Raw genomic sequence first — 19,570 nt, 5'->3', positions numbered from 1 at the left:
CAAACTCTTCCATTTCCAAATGTTGGCTTCAGGGTGTTTTAGATATTTTAGGGTGTTCAGAGATTGTAAAGAATAAAATGTGATAGTACCAAGTTATCTTCTTGTGGAACCTTTATCTATTTTTGTGTCAGTAAGTTGTCTTGCGGCACTTATGAGTTTTTTTCCCAAAAAGTCATACTTTCTCCAATGTGTCTAACTGGATAGTTTAACACCAACCTGTGCAGTTGTTTTTTACGCTCACTTTGCTGTCTCCCTCACTGTAATGTTGGCTTTCAGGGAATCTCAGGAAGGCTTATCTTTTTTAGGGAACAAGTTTGGCTAAAGAATAGCAGAGATTAACTGTTGAATGGCAAGGATATTTATCCCTGATATTCATTAGTCTGGCAATTATACATTATTTTGGTATTATGATGGCAAGTCATTGCTTGATAAATGAATGAAAATGAACTCAGAATTTCCTCACGGAAATGAACTCAGAATTTCAACAGACCCTGAAGTCCAGTGCTTTTGGCTAACTCTGGGATTTACCTGCATCCTGGCTGAATATCTGTCAAGTGTAACAGGACTTTGGAGGAGATTGCAGATAATTTCTGGAATATGTCTTCTTTTAAAAGCCCATTATATTTTCAGTAGTCTTTGCTGATACGTCTTACTGTAGCTAGGCACTCCTTTAAATTAGTGCCTGTGAGCCAGTGAGTGAAATCCTCCTCGGAGGTGCCAGTTTATCATCTTGGAGAGCACCGCCCCAGCCCAGTATCCAGGAGGGGTACAGTGTGAGTTCCAGCACAGTAGTTCTGCACCAGCAGGAGATTTCTCTCATGAAAAGGAAATCCTCAGGAGAGAAATGGAGAAAGGATTTGAATCCTAAATCACCTGTGTATCCTTGGGAGACTGGTGTGAGAAGCTTGCTGTGTTCTCCCGTGTGGCAGACTATCCCAGCTATCCCAGCCATCACTTGTAGCATATTTTCGGCAGCATGCTTCAGCCAGGCATCAGAACAGGCTTCTCTGGTTTGCTCAGCTGGGGGTGTGAAATAAAATTTCATTTTTGTTTTATTCGAAACTATACATCTGTGGTTTTCACCTATAAAACTCACTGACAATAAACAGTTCTGACTGGAAGGTATGCATGTTTTATCTAGTAAATCCAAAGAGAAGTTTTAAAAAAATGTAGTTTCAAATGAATGAGAAGAAGAATAAATGGTAATATTGTGGTCTTGTAAAGGTAAGAGTGAAAAAGAAAGAAAGGGTGAAACATTACACAGGGCTTATGCCATTTTCTCTTCCTTTTTCAGGATATATGAGGGGCAGAAAACCTGGGCAAAAGAATACTTAGAAACAAAGAAAAACTTCTATGAAATAACCTTACAGACAAATGGGAATGGACCTCTTGTGATTTTAAATGTATTCCAGTACTATGCTAACACATGCAAAGGATGAAGGAAAAAACTTACAAATGGAGAGAGTGTCAAATTCGCAAATCAAGACAGAATAATTCATCCTAAGAGATAATTTATACCGACTAAGCTGTCTGAGGCTTTGGAGATCAGCTTTTGGCATGTGTTTCTCTACAGCTTGCACGGTGGACCACAACATGCTATATAGATGATTCATGGGCTGGAGACTTTCTGCACATGCAGGGTCCAAGGTGGGTTGGCTCAGCTACAGAACAATTTTTAAAATTCCTTTGCACCTTATGTCTTTGGCTTCTTTTCTGTGGTTTCTAACTCCTACTTCTCAATAGCTGAACAAGATATTAACAGGATAAATTACTCACTCACAGCATTTTAGCAAATTGCAGGAGAGATGTGACTTATGAAAACAATTGTGTCTCTCAGATGCTTAGGCTCCAGCTATAATGCTGGTAAAGATGACAGTAACAATATTAATAATGAGAATGTATTGCCACTAAATAGACTGCAAGCATGTCTTTATTTACTTTCAAAGCTGTGCTTTGCCAGTACTGCCTGTTCCCTCTCTTTCCTGTAAAAAAATTTGGGGGGAGGGAAGAGGGGAGAGGGGGAAGAAAACAATGAAAGCCAGAAAATGCAGAGAGGATTCTGGCCAAGATGAACATAGAGAGGCAAGTAGTGTTGTGACTCTTTCCTGTTGTCAAGGGTACAAGTGAACAATAGGAAACTTTCAAAAATAATATTTTCAATTTTAAAAAATATTTTAAATGAATGAAAAATAATTTAAGTAGTTCATATAACTTTTCAGAAATACTTTAGTAACTCTTTGGATTAGTGGTATTAAAAATCAGATGAAAAAAAAACAGTGTCCCTTTATACCAGTAAAAACAGTGGCTGAACTTTTAAAAGCTTGCTGCCATTAAAGTCTGCAGTGTTTGAAATATATAATAAGCTTATGATGATAATTCTCCATCCACTGCAGCTCTTTCTTTTTTTAATCCTTTTTTGCTTTCCCTGACTGTTTGACCTTCCGAATGATGCTAAAATTTATGGGAAGGTCAAAAAGTCACAGGGGCCCATATGAGACAAAGGAAGATGAATACAGGATATCTAGGCAAAATCAATGATTTCTAAAGGCTAGTTAATACTGAGCAAAACACACCAGGGCTGTCTATAAGAAGGGTAGATGGAAGTTTGCTTTATACATATTAAAGGTGCTTTTTATACTCTTATGGGGAAAAACTTTGCAAGCTTCACATTCCAGGACCCAAAACCAAATGCCAAGACTTTTCAGATCTGCCAAGTTCAAAATCTAAGATTTCAGGTCCACTTGCCAGATCACATTTTCCATTTGGCAGCAGTATTCTCTCCAGCCCTGCCAGTAGCTGGCCCCTGAGATGCCTCCTTATGAGGTGTGGGATTTAATTTAAATTTTTGGTTTTTTCAAACATTATTGTTCTGTGAACATGAAAGTCCAGAATTTCAAGATAAACCCGGGCTGAGCAGAACCCATTCTTTCCTGCTGAAATGTCTCCAAGAGAGAGCCTGCTTTGAGAAAACCTTGGAAATGATATCTGACTTAGCCAAGGGAGTTTATTTGTTACCTGCAGTGATATTTCTTAGTGAATACACATTTGTCAGGGGAATCCTGTTTCTGTACTTAGTGCAGAATTTTTTTATTAGTTTTCTAACTGTGCATGCTTAATTCCCCTTTCTGTTAATGAGAGTTTAATGTGCTCTTTGAAATGAAGAAAAAAATTTCTATGCAACTGATAAAACAGAGCTTAAAGAGGTAGGGTGACAGCACTTGAGAAGGGGGAAAACAGCTTCCTGGCTGTGAGTTTAATGCTTTTCTGCAACAGGAGTCAAACTGTAGAAAATTGGTGATGGTGTGGGTTGGTTTCTTTTCTTTTGGCTTTTTTTTCTATGAAAACAGTACTTGAAAGGAAGAGAAAATAGGGGTGGTGTGGTAAAAGAACCATGAATTTTAACTACTTGCAGTGTGTGAGCCATGGACTGATTCCCTAAAATAAATAAAGTTAAACTAGTCAAAACAGGATATTGGAAAAGTGGGCTGCATAAATTGTACAGACACTTTGTCAGAGCTCATCCCATTTCTGTGTTATGTTTTCATTTTCATGAAAAATCAAGTGTGACCTTTCAGGCCAGACCTGGATAATTTAAATGTTTTTCCTTGTTGTGATGCCCTCTAGAAGTCTGTTCATTCAAACTTCAAGGAAATTTTGTGGCAACAAATCATGATGACATACTTATTCTTGCAATTCCCCTTGTCCACCCTTAGAGAAGATCCATGACTTAGCATATGAAGTAGATTACCTTTCACCCCAATTAATGTTTTTATAATGAGTACCAAAGGAAGTAATAATGTTTTGCCACTTATTATCGAGTGTTACTGGGGCAATCTCTGAAACTCAAGACTCAGGTCGTTGACAGCACTGACATGATGGCAATCACGTTGCTGAGGTTTAAGCCCTGCTACAGTGATGAATAAATTGGTCAATTTAATTTCCAGTACTATCAGTTTGATGCTTTGAGTAACAGAATGAGATAGATACAAATGTCCAGAGGTTTTGAAGATTTGGCAGGGGTTAGACTTGTAATTTCATCCACTTCTGAACCTATTCAAATGTTAATTAAAAGAGAAACAACGAAGTAATAAAATAAGGAATTATAGTTGTGTTTTGTCTGGGAACTAGAACTACATAATTTTTAACTACAGTGATAAATATTTTTATACTATATATGATAAGACATGATATTGTACAATAAATTATATTTTGCAACTTGTCAGTAAGTTGATTGTATTGCACAGCTTTTAAACTGGCAAAATTCAGTTGCATTGGTTTTAAAGAATGAGAACCATCTGAGATGTTATTGAACAGCCTGATCCTACCCCACTTTCACTATCTTTTAAAACAGTGTAGTAATTCTTAAATGTACCTTAGAATGCCAGACAAAGAAGGAAAGGCAGTTGATAGCTGCCTGACAGAAATAATGTTTCTAGGTTGTTCCTTGGATTTCTCATATTGGGAAAATTAAGCTGTCTTTATGTTTTAATCAAAAGAAGAAATGACTTGCATAGAACTTTAACAAGGGGACACACTGGCTTACCAATAAACTTTTTCATTTGAGTTATAGTGGCTGATAGCACTGGATGACCATGCACATACCATTTATATGAAGAATTCTCTTCTTACAATGCATTTTTCTTTCTCTTTTCTTATTGAAATTATAAAAAGTTATTTGTACCAACAGCCAGTTCCACCCTACCTCAGGATAGCTTTCTACAATAAAGGCAAAGAGCAGATGGACAACTGTCTATGTATGTGTGTGTTTTATGACTTTTCTCCCATTATTTCAGGTAATAATGCCATTCAATACTGTCCATTCATTTCTCAACCTCATCTTTACATTAGAGAAGTAATTTATGCCTTCTCCATTGAAAAAGCTTCATGAATCACTTTTTCTCAAGATGGTTGAGCAAAAATCTCTTGAATGTCCTCCCACAGGGAAAATCTATGGGAGGGCTGGATAAAATAGGAAAACCTGTGTAGGGGTGGATATTGAGTCACATTAATTGACAGAAAGGTGTCTTTGGGAGAGGAAAGACTTCCCACCAGTCCCTGTGCTACAGACTATTCTTAATTGTTTGCTGGGAAGCGCTTGCCTGGCATTTGGGATCCTGGTGAGCACTGCAACTGCCTTTGACTGCCCTCTGGTATGGGTGAGACCCAGGCTGCAGCAAAAGGCTTCCCTGCAGCACAGAGATTCCCTGGAACATGGAGAGACTGGAGCCACAGTGTTCCTCAAATGGTTGGTAGACCTGTGATATGCCAGGACTGACAATGTGAGCCCTTATTTGTCTCATCCAGTTGGAGAAGAATAAATACAGATTTTAGTCTCCATGCTTCAGTTTCCTTCCCTATATAAAGTAAGATTTACTTTGTCTCTTAATATTTTCATGCACTTTTAATTATTTGACTTCAGAAATATTTTTGCATTGATAACATTAAACAGAAAGATTGTGTAAATGCAAAACACTGTTGTTACAAAATGTCTCATCTTGAATAAGTTATTTCAAGGATGACAGTTGTAAAATTTCAATATCTGTTAAAAACCAGTTATTTATTTACACTAATGTGCTGTCCTCATGCATAAACAATCACAAGGAGAAGAGTGGTTTTCTCCGTGGCTGCATGTGAAAGTGTGACACACCACCTCTGTAGTGTGTGTCTTTGTGTGTGTCTGTTTGTGTCAGAGCTAGGCTTTGTGGTGTTGGCCACTCTTGTGCCCAGACATCTGGAAGTTCATACACATTGATTTTTCCAGAGCAGGGAGGGGGGCATGGCTGCATGTTCCTGTGAGCAAAACCAGAAGAAAACTGAGTCAAGACGATTTTAGGAAACTACTTTTGACACTGGCATTTTAAAGCCTCAGCTTTCACAGATACATAGTGCATCTGAAGCCCTGTGGGCAAATTTCTGTTCCTTTCTGTCCTGCATAATGAGCAACTTGGGCTCAGTTCTTTGTTTCTCTAGTTTTTCATCTCTGAAATCCATCCTGCTTCCTACCTGCGCTCGTATCAGAAAAGTTGCCGAAACAGCTGGGGGATGAATTATCTGTTTATTTATTCATTACAAATGCTTCTTTGACCTGGTGAAATCTGGTGAGCTGGAAAAGCCTTTCTTGTCACTCATGTTACCTCTTATCCTCCGCAGGAGTCGCAGCGGATTTAAAGGTCATTTGAAATGCAGCCTTTTGCTCTTTGACAGCCCTTTCAATATCAGCCTCCAGTTCTGTTTTACAAAGTCATCATTATTATCTTCGTTTGTGGCTACTGCTTTTTTCCTGGGATTGCAGAGAAACCTGAGATACTAATTGCAATGAGCTAATTTGGCAATACCATGAAAACTTCCTTAAGGCATTAGTTAAGAATATACTTTCCTTTACACAAAGAGAATTTGAAAGTGGGAACAGACTGAAAATGCAGCAGAAGGTATGCTTTTGTACTCCTATACTTAAGAGTAGATGGTATAATTAGCTTACAATGGTAGTTGAATGTATCTCTCAGAATGAGAACATACAGAATTAAACAGTAGCTTTAGCCTAATGATAATCGGTGATAATGATGATAATAATAACAGTACTTAGAACTTTAATGCAGAGATTTGCATCTTGAAAGTGCTATGCTAAACATTGACTTAATTACTGTCACCTCTTCGGGGAAGGTAGGTATTATTGCCCTGACTTAATAGACAGGGAAATAGAGATATAAGAGAATGAAATGACTTGCCAAGGGCTCTGCAAGAGCCTGTAAAGGGATTCAAAATTTACGGGTCCCTTTACTGTATGTTCCCTTATACCAGGATAATTATGCACGTTGTAGGGTTGCTCTGTGCTTTTGAAACTTGAGCCAAAGCCTTTTGATATTAGAACCGTGTGTGTAGCATGTTTTGAAGGTTGTACTTTTCAATCATATTTTAATATGATTTTCCTTTTTAGGTCAACCTGAAACATACAGTTGGAGGCAAAAATTTCAGTTTTGGTTTTAAATATATATATTTATTAATCCTTTTAGTAAAAATCTTGTAAAAGAAAGGTCAAAATTTTGTACAGGGTCATTCAAGAAACAAAAGAAATTTTTCTCAAATTGCTTCATTATTAGTTGTGGAAGGATATGATTGTGTAGCCTGAAGATTTTTGCCAAATTCCAAATTTACTAAAGCTGTCTCTGACATGCAAATGGCATATTTTTTTTTGAGTTTGTATCTTGTAGACATATTTTGCCTGGTTCTTATTAAAATCACTGTGAATCTTCCTACCTCAATTATTTCTCCTCACAGAAGGACTGGAAATCAGCCCTGTGATTTGATTGCTTGCAGAATATATGGGGAGTAAAATGGTATGATAACACAAACAGTTTTCTGACCACAGCCATGAGTTAAGGTGATGATGAGATTCTGTAAGAGGAATTGTATTCTGTAAGTATGAAGTGAAAACATCAGCTTTTAGCTATAATTATTTCCCTGTGTAAAAGGCATTAACACCAGACTACAGGAATGAATTTTGCTTTGACTGCACTCACTATGCTTTTAGCATAGATCTTGTAGGCGCCACAGTTCTGGTTAATTAAGTCTGAGTCGTAGTTCACTTTGATAAGAAATGTAGTTCTATATCTGTAAAGCATAAGGCAATAAAAGATGTCAACATCTGCATTTGTAGGATTTAGAAGGAGCTTTTGATAATTGTTTTCTCTGGCTCCTACCTTCTGTCACCTTTGCTGAACAGCGGATCAGCACATACAAGCTCACAGGCATTTAAAAACTGGATGTACTGAGTGCCTTTCTGTGAACAGGGTGAAGTGTCCCTCTACACTGACAGCTGGTGTCACATTTATGTGTTTCAGTACCTACAGTGCACGTGGGCACTTGCTGGTGCTCAGAAGAGAGATGACACCCGTAGATAATGGCTTCATGTAGCATTATTGATTTTTGCATTGTACCAGCCGCCGTTCCTGGGTCCGTGAATCCCTTGTGGAGCCTCTCTTGGTAGCTGAACTAAAGCTTCAGACAGTTTTTGTAGATGAACTTGAGGAATGCTTTGGCTGTTTCCAGAACAAGATATTTGAATTCATTCAGCTAATCAAAACAAAGACTTTTATCCTACAGGCTTTAACTGGGGTGTTCATTAAATGCTTTTGCTTTTTTTTTAGAAAACCTTTTTTCTTTGTAATGTCACAACTGAAACCAGCAGCAAAAATTAGAAACATTGAGAAAACAGTGGTCACACTTTCTGAAAGACTACCTTTGTATTTTCTTTCAACAGACATTTTACACTGAAAGCCAAATGTTTTTCTAACATTCACAGTTTTCCAGTCAGGTTAAATGTAAAGAAACTATTTCTATAAAGGTGAAATAGACCATAAGAGAAGGAGTGGCTAGTCAGCTCAAGGTGGGTTTTTTTTAAAAATTGAATTTTTGTTTTCAACAAATTGCTTTGAATGGATAATACCAGCTAAAAATATTCATAGGCATTATTTAGCAAATAATTTCAATGAAGTGTAAGAGAACCACAGTCTAACGACAAGCTAACAGAACGTGCATTCTTTCATATAATTAATAAGAATTATTCACTTCTCTAATAAAACTAAGTGGCTTTTAGGGAGGTGGAGTATGGATGGAACATTAAATTTGTTTTTTCCTGGCAGTCCGTATTAGAATACCAGAGATGAGTGGTTATCTGCGCGTAGTTTAACAGACTCCCAGCTTTGAGGAGTACTAAATAAGAGGCGAGACCTAATGGAGTGGAATAAGAAATATGGACCTGAAAATGAGACTGTGCTGTATTATATGTTGATCACACAAGGTGGCAGAATGAGCTTAGGGCTATCCCAGAAATAAGAGGCAGTGAAGCACCATTGCTCTCAGTCGAGAGTGTATCCTTGCTTGCCCTAGGAATATGCCAAGTTGCTTCTGCACATGGAGAGGGATGGAGGAGAGCATTTTAATACAATATTTTTTGATTATTATCCAAGTGATTCAATTTCATTTGGAGATTTAGTGGAAACTGTTAGAAGCTTGTGTCTAACTTTGGAAATTAATAATCATACAATGCTGAATCTGTGCACATCTTCAGTTTTATTGAAAACACAGTTTACTCTCTATTGATACATTGATTCTCTAAGTGGGGCTGAACTCTTCAGATGAAGGACAGCAGCAAGAACAGGCACGTAGGGAACATTTTGCCTTTCTTTATTGATTTATGGCTAAATTCACTTCTATTGTGAGTGAGTGAAACTCTATTGACTTTCCTTGTGTTGCATTTACTTATATGCTCTGCCTGAGCATGGCAGGCAGGTATATGTGGCTGAACTGAGGGCAACCCAAAGAGGAGAAATTGAAGTGCAAGACAAAGAGAAGGGTACACTCTTCAGCAACCTCCATGGTACTGCTTTGGCCAATAAGTAGGGGAATAGTAGCAACACTTCTTTCCACACCTGTACAGCTGCCTCAACTGCTGAGCCTGTTGTTCTAATGCTCTTTTTGAGGGGCACCACTGATCTGCATCACCAAAGGAACCTTTGGATGCAGGTTGCATGTGTGCTCACTCAGTTTGCCTCTGTGGAGCTCCAAGGCAGACAAGTGGTGCACCAAAATGATGGAGAGCTTCAGCTCTGATAAGGGACTCCTTCCTGGCTTCATGACCAGAGTTGCATCAGTAAAGCATCAAAGCAGGGGTGGTGTTAAGCACAATTAATGGTTGCTTGAAGAAAGAGATATGTCCTTGTAGGGTGCATTTTAAACATATATGGCAACATATTCTTGCATCTGAGTTTGCTCCTGCCTGTAAATGAGTGAAGTAACAGAGCAGGATACTCTTACAAGTAAGGGTTTAAGAACTCATATCTGTGCATTGCTCCTTTTGCAGTATATTTCTGGAAGCTCATTAGAAGCTATTAAAGATTATTCACCCTTCCAACCTTTTCAGCAGATGTTCAGCTGTTTGTTTTTTCCTTCACTGCCTTAAGATATTTGGCTAAGCATTAGTACAAGACTGGAACAGGTCAGGAAAGTATTTATTTCCCAGAAAAATAAATTAACTAGTAAAATAGATGGCAATTAATAAAATAAGTAATCTGTAACATATTAATGAGAGCTGGAAAATAAAAATTGAAAGTTTGAAATTTAAAGATAAAGCAGACACTAGAATGGCATTTCTCTTTGCACAGAGAGAAGGTTACAAAATGATAAAGAAGAAAAGGAAGAGCCAAGGAAAAAAGGCAAAGAAAAAATTAATTCTGAGTTCTGGAAAACTCCTTTTGCCTTTGCTGCATTTGTCTTTGACCTGTTGGCCATCAGGGGAGCTGCAGTTTGTGAGGCTCAAGAGACTTCTTGAATGACTTATGGTCATGTCTAAGAGAGTTTTATTTTGACCCACACCTTAATGCTGAGCTTCAGACCTGAGAACTCCCTGATCCCTTTTTATTGCATCCAGATCATTCCATAGCCATGGCCAGACTTTCAGTTCTTAGGTTCTGTTTCTCAGCTGAGCTTCATCATTTGTGTGACATTTTTTCCACTGCCCAGTGCAAAACTAGGGAGGTTATTTTTATTTGTCAGTGGTTCTAACTAACCTGCTCGAATGTACACTGCACAGGCTTGAGTCACAGACTTTTCAGCCTAGATGAGGTTACTGAGTGGAGACAGATTCTCAAAATGCCTCTCTGCCGTGACTGCCTGCGAGTCCTCCCTCTTTTCAGTACACTCAGGCTTTAACAGCCTAAACCACTGCAGGGGACGCTTTGAGTTAAACTGCTACCCTTGCACAGAAATGGGCAAAAATCCCTTATACCAGCTCTTTACCACCTCAGTCACTAATTACTGCCTTTCAGTCTGATCTGCCTTGAGGCAGCCTGCTGCCATTGATGGAGTGTCCTAAGAGAGCCAGAGCTCCACAGAGCAAGAGAGCCCAGTGCTGTGGGGTGGCACAGGGTACTGGTGGGGATGGCTGTGGAGCTGGGGCACAGGGCTGGGCTCACACAGGCATTTTGGGTGCCACCTCTCACAGCGTTCCATTCACATGGTCCAAAGCTGCAGTGCAGTGTGAGAGATAGGACAGCAAGACTGAATATACACAAGTGATAGGCAGCAATCCTTATATATATATATATATATATATATACAACAAGTAATTATTTCATGTCTAAAAAGGCATAGGAAGCTGTCTGCACTCTGAGTGTAGCTTGGCAGTGAGACAGCCATAACTGAACCAGAGCAGAAATGCAGAGCTCTTCTCCTAAGAGCTGGTGATGTGGGACAGCTCCCTTTGTCACTTTCTAAAATAATTTCACAAATTAATGTCTGCATATTGGTTAAATGAATGAAACTGGTTAAGTTTCAATCAATGTCTAACAGTCTCAGCAGCCTTAGCCAGTGCCCCTGGAAAGCAGAAAGCAAGCAGAGGCTGAGAGAAAAATACTGGGAGAGCTGGCACTGACAGCAGTGTGGTGTGTCAAATTAATAATGGCAGTGACACAGATGCTCACATAGATGCCATCCTGGTAAATGCAGGTGTCAGTCACACCTGGACAGCACACATGGAAGCAGAACACACTCCCTGGACATGTATGCACATATGGATCTACAGGTACATATATATGCTATCACAGCATAGTGGTGGGTGGATAAACCAAGCAGATGGGGGGAGAACATGCTGCAGGGTTCATGTGGTCACTGAAAATGTTCTCATTTGAGTGTGCTGCTGAAAAGCTTGCAGGCCAAATGCATATGGATGACTCCAGTGTCTGGAAAAACATGCTGTGGAACTGCTGTATTGTACTTGAAGCTACAGACAGTCCCTGACAGCCTTTGTGAAGTGATATGAAGCTAAATGCCTGTGAGAGTGAGGAGGTAATTCTGTTGATTAATGCCAGTCTTGTTGGTATTGATGATTTAGCTGCCTGTATGAAACAAATGTGAGCAATCAGTTCATCTTGAAAAAACTTGTACAACTGAATAAAGGAAGTTGTTGCCTAATCTATTTTATACTAATTGCTTCATGCCACAAATTCAAGCCCTGATCCAATATGAATTGACATGGAGGAGAGATAGTCCATTCACTGCAGTAGTCTTTGGATCAAGGCTTCATTTTAAAGCGAGCAAATACTGCGTGCTAAATTAGCATTCATCTGAGTTGTCACTATCTGTTTCTTGAGAAGCAGACAGGCTTGATATTCTCTGTGTAGCCAAATGAGTCTTAACACATATATGCTGGATTGCAAGGCAGCAGAGCTAACCTGAGCACAACAAAGTTTTGGTGAGAGCTGGGGCACCGTGGGCTGCTGCCTGCGACAGACTGCCTCGGCTGGGTGTCTGACACGGGGCTCTCACTGCTGTGCTGCCTTACAGAGTCATTTACCACCAAAAAACACTTAGTGCTTATGAGGCATTTTTCAAAAATCTCACTGGGGCCATACCTGGGGCTTTAGCTATTTAAACATCTTAAAAAAATCTGTCCCTTGAGAGGATTTAACTCTGCAGGATTTAGGCTGCTAAGGCTCGCATCATCAAAGAGACCAAAGCGTCAATCCATCTCTTTTCACGCCTAAGGACATAATAGTATCATGCCCTCTCCCATGAGGGGGTACTGCAGAGAAATTTCCAAGCTCTCAGCACCCAAACTAGCTAGCTCTGGAAGCAGATGGAGTATAATTATAGCAGCGTTGAGCTGCACCTGAACTAATTAGCTCTGCTGAGAAACAGGGATTGAATTTAATAATGCATGTTCTGCCATACCAAAAAGGCTAGGCTGCCTTTGAGACCTGTGTGACTGTCTCTGCATGGTGCTGTGCTGAACTCTGTGGATGTACTGTGAAAGTCAGCTCAGAGCTTTTCTGTCACCATAATCTGCTGCTGAATGTAGGCATCACCTTGTCCCAGCACTCATGTACCATTGGAATAATTACTCCTCAGCTGTCACTTATCTCCTGACTATTAGTTTAGCATGTTATGCTTTGCATATGCTCAAGATTTTGCTGTCCAAACTCACCTAAATATTGAGATCTACTTCAAGGACTGCTGTGGCTAAAACCTTGAAGCCTTCAAAATGTGACTGTCTTTGCTATGGACCTGATGTTACCAGCATGGTCTCAACATGCTCAAAGTAAATCTAGCTGTGAGAGAAAGGTAGAAGAGCCAGGTTCAGATTCCTGCTCTGGAGCAGTGATACCCTTCAGATGTGGAGTTGAACACCCATCTTAGATACATTTCCTAGTTGCTGGGGTTAAAGACACTCTTTCTTACCTCAGTCCTTTGCATGTCAAAATATTTCTATGAGGAGGAGAACCTCTTGTGTTGGTGTCTGAGAGAATTTTCCTACTCCAGAGAATGCTGACTGTTGGGGTTCTGTCTTGGGGTGCTGGTTTGAGCTCAAGCTCAGGCTGTGGTTTGGTCAGGAGGAGCAGTTGGACCCTGTTCTCCACACTCACAAGATTATCTAACCCCAAAGCTCTCAGTTGTCCTGGGCTACCATTACATCTTTAAAAATGTAGATCTGGTGTTTTGTATCATACAAGTGGCCGAGATTATTTAGAAGCTTAATGGCTCTAAACAGAGACTTTGTCTCTCTGGACACATATGAGCACCATTCCTTTTACCTGAAATTTATCTGTTACTGGTGTGATCCATACACTGCTCAGCAGGTTTCTGTTGCCTCCATACTTATGTGCCTATCCACAGAAAAATTGTGTGAGTATTGTAAGAGGTATGATTAGGACTGTAAGGAAGATGTTGCATTGCTTAATTCTGTTAAGTCTCTTTACTACTTAGGGTGTACAAATGGAAACTTTGATGGTTCCATACAAATGGTCCTTTGAAATACTTGAAGTCTTCTGAAAATTTAAGCCATGTTCATAATTTTTGATGATTTTTTAATGTAGTAAGTACATTTAGACAAAGTTAATGACTCTGTGTGGTGCAGACAATATATTACAACTACTGGATCACACATGCACACAAATCTAGATGTAAATTTTTCAAATGTTTCTTCAATTTTGTAAAACGCAGACTTCAATGTTTTGAGCCAAAGGAGATACTTTGGTAGCTACTGATGCATCTTACCAGGTTTCCTGCTGCAGAGGTAAGTAGGTCTCTTATCACAAACCCAAAATACTTTTTACTTTGTATCAAAACCATTCTTTTTCCTGCCATACTGCTGATAGGGTCTGAAATAAAATCCCTTAACTAGTAAATGATCTTATGTAGGAGATTTGTAATACCTGTGCTGAAACCAGATACCTGTGTTGAAACCAGATGTCTGTACAGGAAACACATTTCTTCTCCTCTTCCTCTATTTGCTTTTCAACATATTTGGCTTGAATAACTTGTTTCTGAAAATATCAGTGGCAAGTGGATGAGCAGAAGCAGTAGAAGCAATACTGCATCTGTAATAAGGGGAAAGGGAGAGGTACAGGAGGAAGAGAGACAGGAAGGAAAACTCAAAATCTGAGCTCCTCTTCACCCTTCTCCTGGCATGGCACCAAGGCAGTCTGCCTCTTCTACATGGAGAGGAGTAGAAGTGCAACCTCTCCCTAAGTAATTAAATGAATACTTAACCTGCAGGTTCAAAACTTACAGCATATTATAAAACAATTATGTTTCCTTTGCATGAAAAAGCTGAATTGCCGTTCAGCTTCTTTTGTCATCTGTATGCATGAATTTGGAGCAATTAGCATGAATATATTACAGGTGCAGTGTCTCAGGAAATTGCAAGAGGCTGTGCTGTATTTTTGTACTATAGAGAAGTGACAGAACTATAACTCTTGGAAGAGTTGAAAACTGGGGAGATGTGAGTATCTGAAGTGCGATTTTATAATCATAACGAGCACCGATAGCCATCGATTTAATAGTCATGAAATGAAATGCTGTGTTTTCTTAGATTGTTCCACTACTCATTTAATTTAACTGGACACTACAAACTATTTAATTTTAGATTTTAGATTACCTTTCTAATGTGCCCAGTTTATCCTTTAATTGCAGATAAAGTTTTTTTTTGAAGAGTAACAGCAGTGGTATTATGTTAGCTTTGATGTTATCTCCAGACAACTTCTTATGCCAGTGAAACACTTTTTTGCATGTTCTTTAAGATAAATTACCAAGCAATTCAAGAGCCCTGAATTTTGTTTGGTATGGTTTTGTCACATTTAATTGTTCATGTAAAGCTGATTCTTTTTCCTGACTCTCAGATGCAATTTAATTTTTAAGTGTAGGTTCCTCATAAATTCAGATGAGCACAGTAAGATAAATGCTTCCTAAATCCAAATATCAAAGTGGCATTAATGGTGACCTTTTTTTTTTTTATTAGAGTGATAGTGATTCACATCTGCTGAGGATCTCACCCTTAGAATTACCTGACCTGATAATAATTTTTGCTGATGCTCCATTTATATGAGTACAACAGAGGGACCTCAAAGACCACAGCAATTATTCATATATGGTTTGATGCCCTTTTTTTCCACCACAGAGGCTCAAGGGAACAACTGTGGTAATAAGATTCATATCCACCATTTTACCATCATGAAATCACAGATTTGATGAATGATACTGATGTGGAACTTTGCCTTCTTTGCAGGTATGAAAGGAAAAATTAATCCTGGGTTCTTCAAAACAAAACCTCAGTCAAAACTTTTAGCACATAGAAAACAAATCCTGAAAACCAGTGTTACACACAGAGAATGACACATGGACATGTTTGGGAAGTGGCAAAGGAGGAGGAAATGTGAGTACCAGATCAAAAAAGCAGTCTTCAGGTTGTCAGCATGGTGGGTCATCTGCACAGTGTTTCCACAAATATGACAACATCAGTGACTACCCCTTACTTCCAGCTGCAGGGACACATCAACATTTTGGTCAAGTGGGAGGAGGGAAAAGAGCTTACACTGAAATGGAAATGGCAGGAGAAGGATATCCCATGAAAAAAATTCTGAGAGCAAAAAAAACTTGTGACAGGTTAAAGATTATGTGTTTTGCTCATAGCAATCTTAGAAGCACAGGCACAGTGGCTTGGTGGCTTTTCATATGAGAATAAGATCTGTACTAATGCCCAGTGCTGTCCTGCATGATGCACCAATGTTTTAGTGCTAGTTTGGATGCTGGTTTCCTATTCAGGAAACTTTCAACTCCCCTCTAAAGTAACAATGCCAATAGAAAACCTATTTTTTTCATAAAGAGAGCCCCCATTCCCTGTTTTTTTTTTTTTTTTGATATGGTTTATAAAGTAAGAGTATTTGTGGACCCCAAGGCACCTCCTCACTCCTCTATCTCTGGGTTCTCTGTGTGGGTCTATAGCTAAAGTGGTAACACCTGTCCTATATTTCAAGTGTAACAGGAGGCCTTTTGAGCAAACTATCATTTACCAAAGAGGTAGAAATTGCACAGCCCCTGTGGCTCTGGGAAAATTTAATGGAGTTGTAGACTAATCCCCTCACCATTGTTCCACAGAGCATGGAGAGCAAATTCCCACACTTCCAAGGAAGAAGTAAATGTTCTCAGAGGGAAACCTCAGACAATTTTTCTCTTTTCCTTCCTCTTGGGTAGAGTTTTCTATGGGAATGACTGAGGATTGACCCTATGGAAACAAGAATTCAAGAATACTTATTATAAAATTGATTTTATTTCCTTGTCATTGTGAAGTTGTTCCCTATAGCATGTTCTCTAATGATTTATCCAGAAGTTTCAAGAGTTGTAAGTACCAGTGGTTCTGTATTTCCCTGTCCTGTCTCACTGACAGATGGCACAGAGATGGGAATTGCAAGGCACAGCAGGGACAAAAAGAGAGATAGTCAAATAAGAAAAAGATTTTTTTTTTTTTTGTTACTGTAGGAGTAAACTGCTTGGGAAGATCAGGAGTGAGACCAGCAGCATTTGCTGTGTATATTCTGAGTGAAATAGAAATTGTATTTGAGATCTAGGCTATGCTTAAAAACAACGAAATTTGCCTCAGACACAAGTCCCAACACTTTTATAATTATCTCCCTTTAAATCTATTTCACTCTTTTCTTGTAGTATTTTTGCACAAATGAAAGAAGAGCTTCTGGATCCTCCTCTCTTCCCCCTGTTCTCTTGTTAATGCCTCCCTCCATGCAAACCTCTGCACACTTCTTGGGAGGTGGATGCAAAGTGCTGAAGCAACACAAGGTGTGATGTTCTTGAGGAGTCTCTGGTCTCCTGAGCAACTTCTTGTGAGATTTACAACTCCAAAGGATTGACTATAAATAAATAAAACCTTTCAACACCTTCTAGCTCCTGGGAAACAAAATCCAAAAGATACTGAGTTTTGCTTACCACTTCCTGCTGCCAGGGTTACCGGAGGGTTTGCTGTCTATTCAGTCCTGTCATTCCACCTGCCACTTACATTCTGTCTCCAGCAACCACAGCAATATCCTGTCTCTTCTGCCACTCATCCATCCAATATAGCAGTGCATGGTAATGTAATGCTCAAGGATAATACCCTGGTATATCTTCTGACTTCTACATATGAGATTTGGTGTTTGCTACTTCTTTTTCTATTTGGTATTGACTCTAGAAATTCTTACACAGACAGCAAATGCAGTTGTGAATTCAATCTCCAGATTTCTTTTTTTCTTAGGGCACCTCTTTTCCTTAATTGCTTTTGCTTTGTTTGTTCAAATTAAATATTTATTGCATTTTAAAGAAGAATGAACTTTTGGTACAAGATAATAAAGGATTTATCTGATGATAAAACATGTAAATCTTTCCAGAAACTTCAGGAGGATTTTAATATTAATGCAGATCAAATATGGAAATATATGCAACTTGTGAATAGTTTTATAGAAACAGGAAGAGCTGTGGTGTCAGTGTAGGAGTAATCCTTATTAGGATGAGTTTCTGATATTGATAAGACAGGAATACAGGATCTCATTTTTTTCTCTTGCTTAAATCTCTTCATCCTTTTGTAAAAGTTCAGAAAAGAATGACAAGTCCTTTTTTTTATGTTTTAATAAACTGCTGAATAAGTCATTACAGAAGAAACTATAGGGAACAAGTTTCTAGTGACAAGGAAAGAAAATCGGTTCTCTAACAAGTCCTCTCAGTTTCTAATATCCAGGGGGTCAATCAGCAGTCCCACCCTATAGAGAAAAATTATAAATTATAGATAATTAGTATTTTGCTGGTTTACTATTTTGAAAAGCATAGATGTCCCCCATGATAAGGTGCCCTTAGAGTAACTCTTCCCTTCTCTTTGTATGAAGTATGAGGGACTAGTACTCAATATTCCTAACTTAATAAAACATAGTTATGAAATTAATATTTAAACTACTTAATTTTTTAAATTTCTCGTTTACTCTTTCCAAATCATTGAAACCATAGAATGTACTTAACAGGAAAAAACACCAGAATTTTTAAGTTTGGAGAAAAGTGAGAGGAGGAAATCAAGAGGTAAGATATGGGTGAATTCTCTACACAGCAATGTTCTCAGTGTCCTTTAAAATTTTTAGAATTCTTTTCAAGAGTGAATCATGATAGAAGTATTGAAATCTCTTAACCACTAAGGAGGACCATGGAACTGGGGGTTCAGCCTAAACAGATTATTCCCTTTTGGCATTTTCTGATCACCATGTCTATCATAGTGAAATCCCAGTTTGATTTGGCTTTCACATGTGCTCATAGTTTGTACCAATCAATTAAATAAGTGGGCATGACTGGAGAGGTTGTAGAATGCACAAGATCAAGGACTTTATAAAATAAGGTAGGATTTTCAGAAGGTCCTCAAAGACCTAAGTCCTTTGCTCTGTGAAATTTTGGGTTCCAGTAACCAGAAATTTGTTTAGTACAGAGAATTGCAGGGAAGTCACAGAATGCTTGGAGTTGTAAGGAACATTAATGATCTTTTACTATCAACTCCCGTGCCATGGTAGGGACACCTTCCACTAGATCAGGTTGCCCAAAGCCCCATCCAATCTGGCCTTGAACACTTCCAGGGATGGGGCATCCACAACTCCTCTGGGCAACCAGTTCCAGTTCCTCACCACCCTCACAGTTAAGAATTTCTTTCTAATCTAATCTAATCTAATCTAATCTAATCTAATCTAATCTAATCTAATCCTGCTCTCTTTTAGTGTAAAGCCATTTTTCCCTTGTCCTATCACTACATGTCCTTGTGATTAGTCCTTCTGCTGCTTTCATATAGTCCTCTTTGTGGACTGAAAGGCTGCTACAAGGTCTTCTTAAAGCCTTCTTTTTTCCAGGCTGAGCAACCCCAACTCTTTCAGTCTGACTGCATAGAAGGAGTGTTGTAGCCCTCTGATCATTGTAGTAGCCCTCCTCTGAAGCTGTCTAACAGGTTGGTGTCCTTCTTAATTTGGATGCCCCAGAGTTGGATGCAGTAATCCAGATGGAATCTCAGGAGAGTGCAATAAAGGAAAGGGTCACTCTACAGAGACTCTGCCTTTCAGTGTTATGTCTCTTTGCAGACTGTGTCCCCTAGCATGAAAACTTCCAAGATTCACTGCTGTGTTTAGAAGCATGGAATAGCTGGTGCATAGCCCAGAGATCCAGAGACCACCTTATTCTTCTGTCACCCTTAGTAATCTATCTGCTCTCAGGCTTAACATTACCATAT

The 19,570-nt window shown here is 38.9% G+C and overlaps 1 long non-coding RNA gene across 4 annotated transcripts in view; it reads left to right on the top strand.

The window, feature by feature from the left end:
- The window catches only part of LOC143693501 (uncharacterized), a 146,160-nt gene that overhangs the window by 116,309 nt on the left and 10,281 nt on the right, over positions 1-19,570 (top strand). For 2 of the 4 annotated variants that reach the window (XR_013181223.1, XR_013181222.1), the window contains exons 4-7: positions 1,295-1,647; positions 6,151-14,776; positions 15,293-15,472; positions 15,560-15,706. This is a non-coding gene — a long non-coding RNA (uncharacterized LOC143693501). Of the gene's footprint in view, positions 1-1,294; positions 1,648-6,150; positions 14,777-15,292; positions 15,473-15,559; positions 15,707-19,196; positions 19,292-19,570 lie in introns of all 4 variants that reach the window. The other 2 variants (XR_013181224.1, XR_013181225.1) reach the window with 2 other exon arrangements.

This window comes from Agelaius phoeniceus, chromosome 3, assembly GCF_051311805.1.
Source record: "Agelaius phoeniceus isolate bAgePho1 chromosome 3, bAgePho1.hap1, whole genome shotgun sequence".
Classification (NCBI taxonomy): Eukaryota; Metazoa; Chordata; class Aves; order Passeriformes; family Icteridae; genus Agelaius; species Agelaius phoeniceus.
This window is presented reverse-complemented; position numbering and strand designations above follow the sequence as displayed.